The 16,418-nt window shown below is 38.1% G+C and overlaps 1 protein-coding gene across 4 annotated transcripts in view; it reads right to left on the bottom strand.

The window, feature by feature from the left end:
* Positions 1-16,418, bottom strand: part of LOC110460313 (microtubule-associated protein 4-like) — a 203,381-nt gene that overhangs the window by 64,389 nt on the left and 122,574 nt on the right. The window lies entirely within an intron of this gene.

Here is a 16,418-nt window from a genome sequence, read left to right as displayed (position 1 = left end):
TACTCAGACAAAAAGACTGACACACTAGTATATACTCAGACATAAAGACAGACACACTAGTATATACTCAGACACAAAGACTGACCCACTAGTATATACTCAGACACAAAGACAGACACACTAGTATATACTTAGACACAAAGACCGACACACTAGTATATATACTCAGACACAAACACGGACACACTAGTATATACTCAGACACAAAGATCGACCCACTAGTATATACTCAGACACAAAGACAGACACACGAGTATATACTCAGACACAAAGACTGACCCACTAGTATATACTCAGACACAAAGACCGAACTAGTATATACTCAGACACAAAGACCGAACTAGTATATACTCAGACACAAAGACCGAACTAGTATATACTCAGACACAAAGACCGACAAACTAGTATATACTCAGACACAAAGACCGACAAACTAGTATATACTCAGACACAAAGACCGACAAACTAGTATATACTCAGACACAAAGACCGACAAACTAGTATATACTCAGACACAAAGACCGAACTAGTATATACTCAGACACAAAGACCGACAAACTAGTATATACTCAGACACAAAGACCGAACTAGTATATACTCAGACACAAAGACCGAACTAGTATATACTCAGACACAAAGACCGACACCCTAGTATATACTCAGACACAAAGACAGACACACTAGTATATACTAAGACACAAAGACCGACACACTAGTATATACTCGGACACAAAGACCGACACACTAGTATATACCCAGACACAAAGACCGACACACTAGTATATTCTCAGACACAAAGACCGACACACTAGTATATTCTCAGACACAAAGACCGACACACTAGTATATACTCAGACACAAAGACTGACACATGTTGCCATTGACTACTCATAAATTTGTACACCTGATATCAGACTACAAATGTATCGTATCATTACTGCTTATTGAGAATAACTAATGCATACTCTTTGATTCCCACCGCCAGGTACATGACGAGCATTTTTCATTGATCCAACTTTTGACTCCTTTTTCCATGTGACTTTTTCATCTAATATCTAAACAGAATGGATATTTGGAAAAAAAGTCATTGTAAGATTATTTTGAACTTAAAATACTGTAAGGTTTTTGTTTCCGTTGTACGAGACTGAATGTAAATTTTATTTATCTGTTCTTCCTATTAATATAACGTCAACATTTTCTACTTTAATACAAAGTGTATTCTATGGTTGCCACCTAAAGGTATATGATGAGTATTTTGCAGTGAACTAATTTAGCGTCTGTAAATATATTATACAGAGTAAGTCAGCAGATCCAGCCTACATGTATGACTGTATGTCTAGGATGATAAAACACTATGACTTCTACTCAAACCTGATTTTAAATAAGAAATAATTCAACCTACTTGGTAGAACAACGAGTACAATAAAACATCTCGGAATGCATGTTAGTACTGTTTTAATGAAACCAAGGGAAATAACTCTATCAATTATGGTCAGATAATTGTGATTACATTCAAACCACTGATACAGGGGGCATAACTCAGTAAATTACAGTCAAATGATGGTAGCTATTCAACCAGCTCAAACAGTAAATCAACTTACTACTAAGTTCAAAGTTAATCCGTTAAAAAATACTTGTGGTATATAGAACAGACACTGCTTCAGGAATTGATCAAAGGGGCATAACTCATTGGCAACAGTTTTAAATGTTTGAAACAATTAGACTTTTTTAATCTTTGACCTTGAGGTCAAAGTCACAATGAACTAATGATCATGTAGTGCACATCGCCTATGGGTGATTCAGGTATACTTCAAGTTTCATTGGAATATCTTAAATGGTGTCAAAACAAGAGGACCAGAGGGCCTGTATCGCTCACCTGAATATGTTTAAAATAATTGGTATGAAGTAAAGATATAGCACTCCATAGTAGGTGCTGTAAGTACATATGAAATTTAAGAAAGATCCATACAGTACTTGAGATATATCGAGAACAAACTTCAAACAGAGTCCCCCCCCTATGCCCCTAGGGGGGGGGGTCATACCCACCGTTTATAAAAAAATGAGCCCCCTTGCCCCAAGGATGCTCCAGACTAAATAAGGATGATATCCCTTATTATCCCGTTGGTCGAAGAAGGGTTTTAAAGGTTTTACCTCTATTTCTCTATAGGGCCCTGCCCTTCTGCCCCCTGGGAGACCACACCCAGTGCTTATACAAAATTGAGTCCCCTTGGCCCAAGGATGCTCCAGACTAAATTAGGATAAAATCCCTTAATCCCTATGGCAGAAGAATGATTTTAAAGGTTTTACCTCTACTTCCCCTATTGGGCCCTGCCTCTCTGCCTCTAGGGGGGTTATATATATAGACACATCATTTATACAAAATTGGTTTCCCTTCACCCAAGGATGCTTCATACCAAATTTGAACAAAATCCTGTCCTTCGTACAGAAGAAGAAATCCCTTTATCCCTATAGCAGAAGAAGGGTTTGAAATGTTTTATCTCTATTTCCCTATTGGGTCCCGCCCCTCAGGTCCCAGGGGGGCCACACCTACTGTTTATACAAACAAATTTCCCCTTCACCAAAGGATGCTTCATGTTTCCTCTAGTTGGCCCTGCCCCTCAGGCCCCTGTGTGTGTGTGTGTGTGTGTTGGGGGGAGGGGGGGGGCACACCCACCGTTTTTACAAAATTGGTTCCCCTTCACCCAACAAAATTGAGTCCCTTTAGGTATTTTAAAGGTTTATAAAATTCCTACAGAATAAGAAGGATTTTAAAGAATAATTTGCTACGGACCCACGGTTATACAAAATTGGTTCCCCTTCACCAAAGGATGCTTCAGACCAAATATGTAACAAATCCTTTCATTCCTAAAGAAGAAGAAGGATTTTAAAGAATAATCTGCTACGGACCCACGGTTATACAAAATTGGTTCCCCTTCACCAAAGGATGCTTCAGGCCAAATATGGAACAAATCCTTTCATTCCTAAAGAAGAAGAAGGATTTTAAAGAATTTGCTATGTTTCCCCATTGGGCCCCGCCCCTCAGGCCCCTGGGGGGCCAGACCCACCGCTTATACAAAATTTGTTTCCCTTCACCCAAGGATGCTTCTGATCAAATATGGAACTAATCCTTTCATTCCTACAAAAGAAGAAGGATTTTAAAGAATTTGCTATATTTCCCCTATTGGGCCCCGCCCCTCAGCCCCCAGGGGGGCCAGACCCACCGTTTATACAAAATTGATTCCCCTTCACCCAAAATTGCTTCAGACCAAAACTGGACCAAATCTTTTCATTCCTACAGAATAAGAAGGATTTTGTTTCTCCTATTGAGCTCCAACCCTCAGGCCCCAGGGGCCGGGTCAGACCCACAGTTTATACAAAGTTGATTCCCCTTTACCCAAAGATGATTCAGACTAAATCCATGCATGGAACAAATCTTTTCATTCCTACAAAAGAAGAAGGATTTTAGGGGCCAGACCCACGGTTTATACAACATGTGTTCCCCTTCCCCCAAGGATGCTTCAGACCAAATATGGAACAAATCCTTTCATTCCTACAGAATAAGAAGGATTTTAAAGAATTTGCTATATTTCCCCAATTGGGCCCCGCCCCTCAGCCCCCAGGGGGGCCAGACCCAGAGTTTATACAAAATTGAGTCCCCTTGGCCTAAGGATGTTCCAAACCACTAGTCCAAATCTACTGAGCTGTTCAGGACAAGTAGCGTTTTAAAGGAAAAGTTGATGGACGGACGGACAGACGGACAGATGGACGGACGGACGAGGGACACTGCGCCATGGCATAAGCTCACTTTCCCTTTGGGCAGGTGAGCTAAAAACATCCCAGACAAGATAGATCTGAAAAATTTGCTCATATTTGACCTTTGACTTTGAGGTCAAGGTCATAATGACCTCATGACATTGCACTGCACATCGTCTAGATATCCTAAATGTTTTAAAGTTACAGCCCGGATTAGATGATCTTGAAAAATTTGCACATATTTGACCTTTTACCCTGGGATCAAGGTCACAATGACCCAATGACAATGCACTGCACATTATCAATTAGTGATACAGGTTAATTTCATGTTTCATCGAGATACCTTTAATGGTTTTAAATGTACAGCCAGGACAAGATGTTCCCAAGATTTTACCTTTCAACTTTGTGTCAAGGTCATATTGATCTAATGACAGTGCACTGCACATCTTCTATGGGTGATGCTGGTATACTTCCACTTTCATCAAGAAAGGTTTCAAAATTACGGCCCGAACAAGATCATATTGGAAAAACAAGAACAAGAACCAGAAGAACCAGTGCTAATACTATTTGTCTCCTTTCTTTCGAAAGGGAAACATAATTAAAGCCATTTTGTTAGACACATCACTCAACCTTACTTGAGCATGTCCACCTCCTGGTACATGGCGAGTGTTTTCCAGAGAACCTATTTTTGACTCCGTATTCCAGGAAACTCGCTCATTTATTATCTAAAAAGAACCCGGATACAGGATATTATTTTAGTGTATTCTGTGTCCGTCTCTTCATTTACTAGTTGAAAGTAAAGATTTGAACATCATACAGATAGTTATTCTGTTGTACAAAGAGATGATACATTGAGAAAGAAAAACTATATGACTGTTTTGAAAATGATGCGCTCATACATATATTTTGGCACTGTTTGAAATGCAGACACCTGCAGTTGTCATTGACTCTCCTCTCTTTGTTGACTCAATATAAAAGCACCACGTTTTGTAAATGATTTAATTATCATTACTGCTTACTGAGAATAACTAATGCATACTCTTTGATTCCCACCGCCAGGTACATGGCGAGCATTTTCCATTGATCCAACTTTTGACTCCTTTTTCCATGTGACTTTTTCATCTAATATCTAAATAGGATGGGTATCAAAAGAAAAGTCATTGTAAAACTATTTTAAATGTCACTGTAAGTTTTCTGTGACTGTTGTATGAGACTGAACATTTTTCTTTCTGTTCTACCTAATAACATGTCAACATTTTCTACTTTGAAACAAAGTAAATTCTATGGTTACTGCCTAACTGCTATATGTACATATATATAGACTGAACTACCAGATGTGGTACACAGGTTCTGTACACATATATAGATTGAACTACCAGATGTTGTACACAGGTTCTGTACATATATATAGACTGAACTAACAGATGTGGTACACAGGTTCTGTACATATATATATACTGAACTACCAGATGTGGTGCACAGGTTCTGGACATATATATATACTGAACTACCAGATGTGGTACACAGGTTCTGTACACATATATAGATTGAACTACCAGATGTTGTACACAGGTTCTGTACATATATATAGACTGAACTAGCAGATGTGGTAGACAGGTTCTGTACATATATATAGACTGAACTAACAGATGTGGTACACAGGTTCTGTACATATATATTGACTGAACTACCAGATGTGGTACACAGGTTCTGTACACATATATAGATTGAACTACCAGATGTTGTACACAGGTTCTGTACATATATATAGACTGGACTACCAGATGTGGTGCACAGGTTCTGTACATATATATAGACTGAACTAACAGATGTGGTACACAGGTTCTGTACATATATATAGATTGAACTACCAGATGTTGTACACAGGTTCTGTACATATATATAGACTGGACTACCAGATGTGGTGCACAGGTTCTGTACATATATATATACTGAACTACCAGATGTGGTGTAGAGGTTCTGTACATATATATAGACTGAACTACCAGATGGGGTACACAGGTTCTGTACATATATATAGACTGAACTAACAGATGTGGTACACAGGTTCTGTACATATATATATACTGAACTACCAGATGTGGTACACAGGTTCTGTACATATATATAGATTGAACTACCAGATGTTGTACACAGGTTCTGTACATATATATAGACTGGACTACCAGATGTGGTGCACAGGTTCTGTACATATATATATACTGAACTACCAGATGTGGTACACAGGTTCTGTACATATATATAGACTGAACTACCAGATGTGGTGCACAGGTTCTGTACATATATATATACTGAACTACCAGATGTGGTGTACAGGTTCTGTACATATATATAGACTGAACTACCAGATGTGGTGCACAGGTTCTGTACATATATATAGACTGAACTAGCAGATGTGGTACACAGGTTCTGTACATATATATAGACTGAACTACCAGATGTGGTACACAGGATCTGTACATATATATATACTGAACTACCAGATGTGGTACACAGGTTCTGTACATATATATAGACTGAACTGAATCTTTCAAGGGTTTGACTACATCAGTTAAGTTTCATGAAATTTGGATGAACAATTTAGAACCTTCATGAGTTTTGCAGACAAAATTCTGTCTACTGTGAAGGGGTAAAATTAATAACAGTTAATCACACATCAACATATAGATCATATATATATATATTTCTCTAATATCTTATCATGTAGTTAAAATTTTGTATTTCAACAAAGAGAAAATCAAAATAAAACACTAAAATTCAAATCATTTTGAGTTACACAAAAACCATACTTTAATATTGCCTCCTCCGGGAGTGTGGTGAGCATTTTCCAGGAGAATCCATCGCAGTTTGGATTGTGTATTCCAACTTCCTACCTGTTCATCTACATGCAACATCTAAATAAAATACATTTCAAGGACGGAAATTAAGAGAGATAAACATGTACTGTGGGAGGTGAAAAAAGACAACAGAACAAAACCAAAAGATGCCAAATGCCATGCATGTAACATGTTGTGCAAAGACTGAGTTTGATATGGATACTATATAGTATATCTCAGATGGCCTGAGTTTGATACGAATACTATATAGTATATCTCAGACGGCCTGAGTTTGATACGAATACTATATAGTATATCTCAGACGGCCTGAGTTTGATACTGATACTATATAGTACATCTCAGATGGCCTGAGTTTGATACGGATAGTATATAGTATATCTCAGATGGACTGAGTTTGATACAGATACTATATAGTATATCTCAGACGGCCTGAGTTTGATACTGATACTATATAGTATATCTCAGATGGCCTGAGTTTGATACGGATAGTATATAGTATCTCAGATGTCCTGAGTTTGATACAGATACTATATAGTATATCTCAGATGGCCTAAGTTTGATACCGATACTATATAGTATATCTCAGATGGCCTGAGTTAGATATGGATACTATATAGTATATCTCAGACGGCCTGAGTTTGATACAGATACTATATAGTATATCTCAGACGGCCTGAGTTTGATACAGATACTATATAGTATATCTCAGATGGCCTAAGTTTGATACCGATACTATATAGTATATCTCAGATGGCCTGAGTTAGATATGGATACTATATAGTATCTCAGACGGCCTGAGTTTGATACAGATACTATATAGTATATCTCAGATGGCCTGAGTTAGATATGGATACTATATAGTATCTCAGACGGCCTGAGTTTGATACAGATACTATATAGTATATCTCAGATGGCCTAAGTTTGATACCGATACTATATAGTATATCTCAGATGGCCTGAGTTTGATACAGATACTATATAGTATATCTCAGATGGCCTAAGTTTGATACCGATACTATATAGTATATCTCAGATGGCCTGAGTTTGATACAGATACTATATAGTATATCTCAGATGGCCTGAGTTTGATACGAATACTATGTAGTATATCTCAGACGGCCTGAGTTTGATACAGATACTATATAGTATCTCAGACAGCCTGAGTTTGATACTGATACTATATAGTATATCTCAGACGGCCTGAGTTTGATATGGATACTATATAGTATCTCAGACGGCCTGAGTTTGATACGGATACTATATAGTATCTCAGATGGCCTGAGTTTGATACAGATACTTTATAGTATATCTCAGATGGCTTGAGTTTGATACGGATACTATATAGAATATCTCAGATGGCCTGAGGTTGATACGGAGACTATATAGTATATCTCAGGTGGCCTGAGTTTGATACAGATACTTTATAGTATATCTCAGATGGCTTGAGTTTGATACACATACTATATAGTATATCTCGGACGGCCTGAGTTTGATATGGATGCTATATAGTAGCTCAGACGGCCTGAGTTTGATACTGATACTATATAGTATATCTCAGACGGCCTGAGTTTGATACGGATACTATATAGTATCTCAGACGGCCTGACTATCGTAATCAGACACCAACATTGATTAGGACAACACATTGATGTTGTAGGTTAATATGGTTGATAAACAAAGAAACAACAATAATACATCTATACACATTCGCTGTGACATTGGTAACCAGGGAAACCATACTTTAACGCCTCCTGGTGAATGCTTTGCATTTTCCAGGGACCTAACTTTTGACTCTCTTTTCCAGGCGACTTTTTTGTTTATTATCTAAATGTAAACAAACAAACAAGAGAGAAATGAAACCAACTGCTTCATGACCTCATCTGAATGTGACCTGACCTTTTCGTACTCTGCGTAAGGAATGCTTTATCGGTGGAATCATAATAGGTTATTTCTTTATTTAACCTTACTATACCACAGAAAACAGGCATGGGTTTATTGAACCTTACTATACCACAGGAAACAGTCATGGGTTTATTTAACCTTACTATACCACAGGAAACAGTCATGGGTTTATTCAACCTTACTATATCACAGAAGACAGTCATGGGTTTATTTAAGCTTACTATATCACAGAAAACAGGCATGGGTTTATTTACCCTTACTATATCACAGAAACCAGTCACGGGTTAACTTAACCTTACTATATCACAGGACACAGGCATGGGTTTATTTACCCTTACTATATCACAGAAAACAGGCATGGGTTTATTGAACCTTACTATACCACAGGAAACATGCATGGGTTTATTTAACCTTATTATATCACAGGAAACAGGCAAGGGTTTATTTAACCTTACTATTTCACAGAAAACAGTCATGGGTTTGTTTAACCTTACTATATCACGGGAAACAGGCATGGGTTTATTTAACCTTATTATATCACAGGAAACAGGCAAGGGTTTATTTAACCTTACTATTTCACAGAAAACAGTCATGGGATTATTTAACCTTACTATACCTCAGGAAACAGGCATGGGTTTATTGAACCTTACTATACCACAGGAAACAGCCATGGGTTTATTTAACCTTACTATCTCACAGAAAACAGTCATGGGATTATTTAACCTTACTATATAACAGAAAACAGTCATGGGTTTATTTAGCCTTACTATATCACAGAAACCAGTCACGGGTTAACTTAACCTTACTATATCACAGGAAACAGGCATGGGTTTATTTAACCTTACTATACCACAGGAAACAGTCATGGGTTTATTTTACCTTACTATATCACAGAAAACAGTCATGGGTTTATTTAACCTTACTATACCACAGAAAACAGTAATGGGTTTATTCAACCTACTATACCACAGAAAACACTCATGCGTTTATTTAAGATTTTAATCTAAATTTAAGATTCAGAGATTTTTCAAAAACAAATCAGATGTCATTTGGTCGACAGAAGATAAACAATAAACACTGACATTGTGCTTTTTGCCAGATGTTTATTTCAATCAATCAACTCCACCAATCTATCATCGCTCATGAAATATGAATTTGACAGATTTACAAGTCACCTTTGTTCAGCAGAACATTCTGACCATGAGCTTGTCAGGGTTAAAGTAGATCTAGAGGTAAAACGGATTTCTTTGTTTATTCGCTAGTAATCTTCAATTACATAAAGAATTAAAAGGGGGTACCGGCCTCATTTGACAATATAACCAGTCCTGTCACTCACTTGTTTACATTTACAGGGGAGGCTTTTGGAAGAGCATTGGTCTGTTGGAAAATAGCGAACCCAAGTGCATGGTTTATCGTCCAATAATCCATGATTATTAACCAATGAAAAGTGTTGTTACATCGCAAATGTGGTAGCTAGAATATATGATAGACAAATGTTTTGTACTGTAACCATGACAACAGCGAATGTTTATAAACAGTAATAGTTTCTTGTTACAGTGCTACAGTGTAGCCTATAAGTAAGTGTTATATATTTGTAAAAAATCTCAAGCATTCAAACATTTCCTCGCAGACCAGATGATGTGGTTAGGATATTAATACATGATTATACAATATATAGATAGTGACAGTTAGCATGCTGTAAAAATCTACGATACTATAAAAAAACAAAGATCATTTCTAGAGCCAAAGATCAGACCACACAAATGACAGCAAGTATGCAGCACAATGAGATTCTTACAAATACTAAACCTAGGTACAGTTTCAGACTCACAGCCACATAAGTTTCACTTCTGACACATAGATTGGCATACTTGCCAACTCTCCCTATTTATGGGGGGAGACTCCAGATTTCGGGCCCTACAATGTAATGTTTCATACCAGTGACTTTGCTAAACTAATCCTTATATTCTAAGATCTCATTCTCATGATTTCATCTGAAAGAACAACTCAAAGTATATCATTTTAAGGGGTTCTTTCGTGTCTATGGGGGTACACACACATTTTAAGGGGTTCTTTCGTCTCTAGGGGGGGTATGCACACACATTTTAAGGGGTTCTTTCATCTCTAGGGGGGTACACACACATTTTAAGGGGTTCTTTCGTCTCTAGGGGGGTATACACACACATTTTATTTATGTTTAAAGTTTGAGTACACAGAATCTCCTTCATAGAAATTTCAAAAGTTGGCCAGAATGGATCGGTTAAATGCCCATTTACTCCATAGTGGTGCATTGTAAAAACATGTCCTTTTTATCAGGTCATTATATTTTGTCTTGCATAACTTATTTGGTAATTATATTTTGTCCTACATAACTTATTGGGTATAATCACAATTCGCAATTCAAAGCTTATTTGGTAGTTACAAAATGTATGTTTTGTCCTATATACAATGTAACGTATTGGGTAATTACATTTTGTCCTACATAACTTATTGGGTAATTACATTTTGTCCTACCTACCTTGTTGGGTAATTACATTTTGTCCTACATAACTTATTGGGTAATCACAATTTGTAATTTGAAGCTTATTTGGTAATTATGTTTTGTCCTACATACAATGTAACTTATTCTGTAATTATGATTTGTCCTACATAACGTATTGGGTAATTACAATTTGTCCTACATAACGTATTGAGTAATTACAATTTGTCCTACATAACGTATTGGGTAATTACAATTTGTAATTCGAAGCTTACTTGGTAATTATGTTTTGTCCTACATAACTTATTGGGTAATCACATTTTCGTACAGACCTTATAACTATTGATCAAAATGTGTTCCTATGTAGCTTAAACAAGATAAATTACATTAAAGTCGTACATAAATAAGTCCCACCGGTATTAATTAAGGGACTTTAATGGGAAATGGGGTCTGTCCAAACTGATAAACTCCAAATCCTCACATTCCTGTATTAAGTATATATAAACATTGAAATGTAACAAGAATAAATTACATCTGTGCTAGAATACTCAGTAAAGCTCTGGGCATGTGGTAAAACAGAACACATGAATATGTATATATCCTTTAATATCTTTAGAAATATTTATTTTTATAGGAATTGCTTCCCTTTGACCATATTTCGAACTATCAAAAGAGCTCTGTATGTCAAAAACATATCGTTGTATATGTTGTCCTAGGTATACTAAACAAATTTCCCAGTCTGTGTATAGGTGTGGAAAAGCCAAAGTTAAAAAGATCTGATATATACATGGCTGTATCTTATATCTTTACACACACACATATATTGTAAGGAAAATGGCACAAAACACAATATTATATATATATATAATAGGCGGTGTTCAGGTCCATATCTAAATACAAAAAGTGTTCATTCTGCATTTGTCTTTTGTATTCTTTGCATTTATTTTGTATTTTGTCGATTTTCTTATAGATGTAAGTTTTACATTTAATATTGCAATCATTTTGCATTTCCTTTGGGAGGAACTTTTAAACATTTTGAGGTTTGTGATTGAGCTGAGGTAATACTGTGTATACCCCGAGTCCTATCAACACCCAGCTAGATATTGAGCTGAGGTAATACTGTGTATACCCTGAGTCCTATCAACACCCAGCTAGAGATTGAGCTGAGGTAATACTGTGTATACCCCGAGTCCTATCAACACCCAGCTAGAGATTGAGCTGAGGTAATACTGTGTATACCCTGAGTCCTATCAACACCCAGCTAGAGATTGAGCTGAGGGAATACTGTGTATACCCCGAGTCTTATCAACACCCAGCTAGAGATTGAGCTGAGGGAATACTGTGTATACCCCGAGTCCTATCAACACCCAGCTAGAGATTGAGCTGAGGGAATACTGTGTATACCCCGAGTCCTATCAACACCCAGCTAGAGATTGAGCTGAGGGAATACTGTGTATACCCCGAGTCCTATCAACACCCAGCTAGAGATTGAGCTGAGGGAATACTGTGTATACCCCGAGTCCTATCAACACCCAGCTAGAGATTGAGCTGAGGGAATACTGTGTATACCCCGAGTCCTATCAACACCCAGCTAGAGATTGAGCTGAGGGAATACTGTGTATACCCCGAGTCCTATCAACACCCAGCTAGAGATTGAGCTGAGGGAATACTGTGTATACCCCGAGTCCTATCAACACCCAGCTAGAGATTGAGCTGAGGGAATACTGTGTATACCCCGAGTCCTATCAACACCCAGCTAGAGATTGAGCTGAGGGAATACTGTGTATACCCCGAGTCCTATCAACACCCAGCTAGAGATTGAGCTGAGGGAATACTGTGTATACCCCGAGTCCTATCAACACCCAGCTAGAGATTGAGCTGAGGGAATACTGTGTATACCCCGAGTCCTATCAACACCCACCTAGAGATTGAGCTGAGGTAATACTGTGTATACACGGAGTCCTATCAACACCCAGCTAGATATTGAGCTGAGGGAATACTGTGTATTCCCTGAGTCTTATCAACACCCAGCTAGAGATGGAGCTGGGGGAATACTGTGTATACCCCGAGTCTTATCAACACCCACCTAGAGATTGAGCTGAGGAAATACTGTGTATACCCCGAGTCCTATCAACACCCAGCTGGAGATTGAGCTGAGGGAATACTGTGTATTCCCTGAGTCTTATCAACACCCAGCTAGAGATGGAGCTGGGGGAATACTGTGTATACCCCGAGTCTTATCAACACCCAGCTAGAGATTGATCTGAGGGAATACTGTGTATACCCTGAGTCGTATCAACACCCAGCTAGAGATTGAGCTGGGGGAATACTGTGTATACCCCGCGTCCTATCAACACCCACCTAGAGATTGAGCTGAGGTAATACTGTGTATACACGGAGTCCTATCAACACCCAGCTAGAGAATGAGCTGAGGGAATACTGTGTATACACCGAGTCCTATCAACACCCAGCTGGAGATTGAGCTGAGGGAATACTGTGTATCCCCCGAGTCCTATCAACACCCAGCTGGAGATTGAGCTGAGGGAATACTGTGTATTCCCTGAGTCTTATCAACACCCAGCTAGAGATTGATCTGAGGGAATACTGTGTATACCACGAGTCCTAACAACACCCAGCTAGAGATTGAGCTGGGGGAATACTGTGTATACCCCGAGTCTTATCAACACCCAGCTAGAGATTGATCTGAGGGAATACTGTGTATACCACGAGTCCTAACAACACCCAGCTAGAGATTGAGCTGGGGGAATACTGTGTATACCCCGAGTCTTATCAACACCCACCTAGAGATTGAGCTGAGGAAATACTGTGTATACCCCGAGTCCTATCAACTCCCAGCTAGAGATTGAGCTGAGGAAATACTGTGTATACCCCGAGTCCTATCAACTCCCAGCTAGAGATTGAGCTGAGGTAATCCTGTGTATACCCCGAGTCCTATCAACACCGAGCTAGAGATTGAGCTGAGGGAATACTGTGTATGCCCTGAGTCTTATCAACACCCAGCTAGAGATGGAGCTGGGGGAATACTGTGTATACCCCGAGTCTTATCAACACCCACCTAGAGATTGAGCTGAGGTAATACTGTGTATGCCCTGAGTCTTATCAACACCCAGCTAGAGATGGAGCTGGGGGAATACTGTGTATACCCCGCGTCCTATCAACACCCACCTAGAGATTGAGCTGAGGGAATACTGTGTATACTCCGAGTCCTATCAACTCCCAGCTAGAGATTGAGCTGAGGGAATGCTGTGTATACCACGAGTCCTATCAACACCCAGCTAGAGAATGAGCTGAGGGAATACTGTGTATACTCCGAGTCCTATCAACACCCAGCTAGCGATTGAGCTGAGGGAATACTGTGTATACCACGAGTCCTATCAACATTTTTGAGAGGTATATATAAAAAAAAATGTCTCTTAACAAAGGAAGTCTCTTAATACAGGTTTAGTTTACAAAGAAACCATTACAATGGGGAAGGTTAAAAGTGGTCTACAATGGGGGAGGTTAAAAGTGTTCACTTAACATAGATGGTCTCCTAATAGATGTGATTTCATGAGCAAGAATCACATTGTGTCCTTATGTGTAAGTGTTAGAAAATAAACAAGAAAGATTATAACAAATTATTATAATTTTTATATAAAAATTGTAATATGAAATATAAAAATAAAAAATGACATAACAAAAGACCAAGAGGGCCTGTATCGCTCACCTGGATATTTAAGCAATCATGGCAAATTATTATCATTTCAAGTATTTCTATATACTGGGGTCACTCTATCTGGTCCCAAGGATACTTCATAGCATTTGACTTATATCCATATATTTGTGTATATGGTTATAGGATTGGGCTCTCAATCCTTTCTATGCTATGACCCTGGGACTAAGTCCCCTGGGGCTGGGCAAGACCTAAGAGCTGATCCTAGTAGCATGGTTATGTTTTTCTTCTGATGCCCAGCAAACAATATTATTCATGGTAATCTCAACCGTTGACAAGTAATAACCATTCATGCCCAGCAACAATAGGCCAATCCTAAAGGCATGATCTGTGTTCCTCTCTTCATGTGCAGTGATTTACATATGGTTAAGTAGGATCAAATCTTAACAGTGTCTGTGATATGACACAGCACTTTGACGGCTTTTCTTTGCCTTTTTCATGCACAGTAGTGGGGTTATGACCAGACCATGGCTAATCATGATAGCCTGAGTTTAACTGTCTCTTCATACTAAGCAAACATATACTTGGAGATTGATTGGGATCGCAACAGGTTCCAAGTTTACAGAAGTAGGGCCAGACCCTGGTGAATATCCTTGTGGGGATCTCAACAGCTTTTAAGCTATTCACAACTGATATTTTTTACCCATAATAGCTTTGTTGACATCCTGGGTAGTGTTTAGATAATGTTGTATAAAGTTTCTAATATATTTGACCCCTGTGACCTTGAAAGTTTGTCAAAGTCATTCTGTATAATGAAAATGGGAAAGTTGAACGCCTCTTTGCGATCATTAGCAATGTAACTTGACAAATGTCTCTGGTCAATGGTTCTAATTGACTTTTCAAATAATGGCACAATATATCAGAAATATTGTATCATGGCTTTGGTTTATAGACCTTCTGATAATGTGATAGAACAGATTTGACCCCTGTGACTTTGAATATGAGTCAATATCATTTCTTTTCACAAACTTTGAATCCATAGACTATACCTCTGTGGTTTTGAATATGGCTCAAGGCAATGTGTTACAAACTTTGTAGTATGTCATGCCAAAAGCCTACTGGCATATTATCATGATTCTATCATTTTCTGTTCTCCATTTGAAGACACTGATGTGGTTAACAGATTTTATCTGTAACTATGAATTGAAGTACAGGTCATTTCCCCAAAACCTTTTGGTCAAACATTTTACAGCTCTAAACTCTTCTGTAACTTTGTAGTATATCATACCAAAATGTTACTGGTAAGATATAACGACTCTACGCCTTTTTATTCTCCAGATAAAAAGCGCTATGAGTACTTAGTAGCCAAGGTCATTTCCTTTCCTAAAACTTGTAACATATTGAATGCTAGCAAGCTGCTGACTATATATCATCACTCTAAGCCATTGGCTCATCAGAAGAAGCTGTTTTAATAAATTTAACCCCTATGACCTTTAATATAGATCGAGGTTATTATCTTTTTTCTCCAAGCTTTGTATGTCTTATTGCCAGTAAGCTATACATCAACATTTTATGACTCTTGGCTTAAGGTTCTTCAGAGGAAGTCATTTAATCTTTTAACAGATTAAACCTCTGTGACCTTGAATATAGGTCAATGTCACTTCCTTTCACACATTTCATTGCATATTCTATGTTAGCCAGCTACTGGCAACATTTTATAACTCTAGGCCTTTTGGTTCTTATGAAAACATTT

Source organism: Mizuhopecten yessoensis, unplaced genomic scaffold, assembly GCF_002113885.1.
Source record: "Mizuhopecten yessoensis strain PY_sf001 unplaced genomic scaffold, ASM211388v2 scaffold10359, whole genome shotgun sequence".
In the NCBI taxonomy this organism is placed as follows: Eukaryota; Metazoa; Mollusca; class Bivalvia; order Pectinida; family Pectinidae; genus Mizuhopecten; species Mizuhopecten yessoensis.
This window is presented reverse-complemented; position numbering and strand designations above follow the sequence as displayed.